The sequence below is a fragment of the Sinocyclocheilus rhinocerous genome, unplaced genomic scaffold (genome assembly GCF_001515625.1).
Source record: "Sinocyclocheilus rhinocerous isolate Xijiao unplaced genomic scaffold, SAMN03320098_v1.1 scaffold894, whole genome shotgun sequence".
In the NCBI taxonomy this organism is placed as follows: Eukaryota; Metazoa; Chordata; class Actinopteri; order Cypriniformes; family Cyprinidae; genus Sinocyclocheilus; species Sinocyclocheilus rhinocerous.
In genome coordinates, this window is record NW_015644350.1 from 145,780 (window position 1) to 148,547 (window position 2,768).

General features: G+C 39.4%; 1 long non-coding RNA gene across 1 annotated transcript in view; it reads right to left on the reverse strand.

Moving 5' to 3' along the window:
* The window catches only part of LOC107758156 (uncharacterized), a 3,929-nt gene extending 1,618 nt beyond the window's left edge, over nucleotides 1–2,311 (reverse strand). Inside the window, exon 1 of the long non-coding RNA XR_001641993.1 lies at nucleotides 2,197–2,311. This is a non-coding gene — a long non-coding RNA (uncharacterized LOC107758156). The remainder of the gene's footprint in view (nucleotides 1–2,196) is intronic.
* Between the last annotated feature and the right edge of the window lie 457 nt (nucleotides 2,312–2,768).

Below are 2,768 nucleotides of genomic sequence, written 5' to 3' on the forward strand. Positions count from 1 at the left end.
CCTGGCTCCCTCCATCGTCACCTCCCTGGTCTCTGTCTGCCGGCCCCTTCCCGGGTGTCCATCCTCCTCCTGAACGCCTCCCAAGTTCCCACCCGTGTCCCCTCTCTGTTGTTCTACGGCGCGAGGATGCGCCTTCCGGGAGGGGGGCGATATGTCAGGATTATGGACTGGTTTTGTTGTGTTTTCCGTCCCCATGTGTTCCGTGTCCCAGTTAATTGACTGATTCCATCCACCTGTGTTCCCCTGATTGCCCTGTATTTAAAAGTCCCAGTCTGTTCAGTTTGTTTTTGTCGGGTCTTGAATGTCTTCCTTGTTTTCCGTGTCTCCTGTTGGATTATTAAAGACTCTCGTTTTTGTGAAATCTCCACGTCTCCTTGTTTCTTCGTGCCCGTGGTCCAGCGAATTGTGACAAGAGTGACTAAATTATTACTGAATACTCAATTTTGGGTGATCTACCCTTAACACAATAAGTGCTCATTAAGAAAAGTTAGTTCAGGAATCCAGCCCTCCAACCCTTTAGTCTTATTTTTCAAATCTTTGACCCATTTCGCTGAGACACAGCTGTGGCCTCCTCTGCTGTCCTAGTTGTGGCTTGAGATTTTTAAATAAACGGTACTATACCATTCCCCCTCAGATTAAACTGAACCCATCCCATTAAACCGTAATGAGGCTGTCACTCAGGACATGCAGTAAGGAGGAGGAGGTAAAACCAGATAGAGAGAAAGATTGAGTCCGATGTGATTCTAGTGGTGATTTCTCATTATTGGGGGCAGCATGAGGCAGCCGCTGTTCCCATGAAAGAGGCTCGTACCCCCCTCATGCCAGCCTGCCTGTCAATCTCTCCTCAATCTGGCACTTCATTCCTGGCAAGTTCTGACAGGGCCTCGCTAAAAGCATCAGTATTTTTAGTTAGTGGTGCACACACTTATGCATAGTTCATATAAACACATGACACATCTCATATGGTATATACCGTACAGCATCTGCAGTAAAGTTTTTATCAATTGTTTTGTGGTTTTGATTGTGTGGTTATAGTTCTAAGAAATGTGTCATATCTTCCAGGAAATATGTCTTAAGAATTGAAAACTGTAATAGCGTTGGAGGAGGTTCAAATGGGTTACTAGGCTGTGTGTAAGTGATTGAGATGGAGTAGTGCAATTCGGAACAGTATCATGAACCAAGGCATAATGAAATCAATAAATTGCATTAGAAGATAAGCCTATATTCAGGCTATACCATTATCCGCATTAAACATCTTCTAGGTGGGAAGCAATAAAGTTTCTGGACCGTCAATCATCAGTTTGAAAAATGCTGCATTTGTTATGGGATGTTTTCAGGATGGGGGGGAGGGGTTGGGTTCTTAAAATTATTTATTATTTAAAAGTTATTTATTTTGCTTTAGCATAGGCTTATTTAAAGTTTGCTTAACCCTCCATTGCACCAAGTTTCTTCAGGGTAACACACTTATAGTCAAATTATACGTATAATAGGGGAAGTCGTGGCTTAATGGTTAGAGAGTTGGACTCGTAACCCAAAGGTTGCAGGTTCGAGTCTCGTGCCGGCAGGGATTGTAGGTGGGGGGAGTGAATGTACAGCGCTCTCTCCCACCTTCAATACCACGACTGAGGTGCCCTTGAGCAAGGCACCGAACCCCCAACTGCTCCCCGGGCGCCGCAGCAAAAAATGGCTGCCCACTGCTCCAGGTGTGTGTTCACGGTGTGTGTGTGTTCACTGCTGTGTGTGTGCACTTTGGATGGGATAAATGCAGAGCACTAATTCCGAGTATGGGTCACCATACTTGGCCACGTCACGTCACTTAATAAATAAATAGATTAATATTGAAAGGAAAACATTTTTGGAGGGTCAGACTGTGTCCCCATGGTCATTTATAAAATGTTCTTGAGGCATGGTGAACCACGCAGAAGATGCCAATTTTTTGCTCTGGAGAACTTACCTTCAGAATAGCAATGTTTATTGATTTTTTTTTTTACCCACGGGAGTGGGTAAACTTCATTATAAAACATTCAGAGTTCTAAAAATTATTTGTATGTTATGAGGAATTTCTTAACCCTCTACTGCACTAGGTTGCATCAGGGTAGCAAACAAATTTTGTATTTGAAAGCACATGATGTCAATAAAGGGTTAATAATGAACGGATGCATTGAAAAAAAACATCAGCAAAAAACTTCACACTACAGGTGCATCCCAAATCGTGTACGTATGCACTATTCTGTGACGTTTTGAAGTATAAATAGTGTGAGTAGTGCGTTCACACTGAAAATTCCAAAAAGAAAAAGTGCACTTTAAATACCCGGATTTTGTGGCGATTTGAAAAAAAAAAGATTTATATTATTTAACATATTATTATTATTATTATTATTATTTAAATTATTTGTATGTTAGGAAGATGTGCTTAAACATTATGCTTTATAGTATTTGTAGCATTATATTTTTTTTGTTAATGCATTAAAATAAAATCAACTTAAAAATAAATTTAAAAAATGGTTTCATAATGCATGCAAGGTTAAATGTGCAACACTGCATGTGTCTAGATTTTTTAAAATAGATTGTAAAATAGCTTCTTTTAGTCTATTATTCAAATTGCTTTACTTTGTAAAAAACAAATTAAAAATCTTATCTTGTCATATATTAGTTATGAAGTTTTAATGCAATGTTTTCTGAGGGTTAAGTTTAGGATTTTACTTTCATGCTTAGATTTTTTTTTTTTTTCTAAAAATCCAAATCAAAGCATACAAAGTCAAACATAC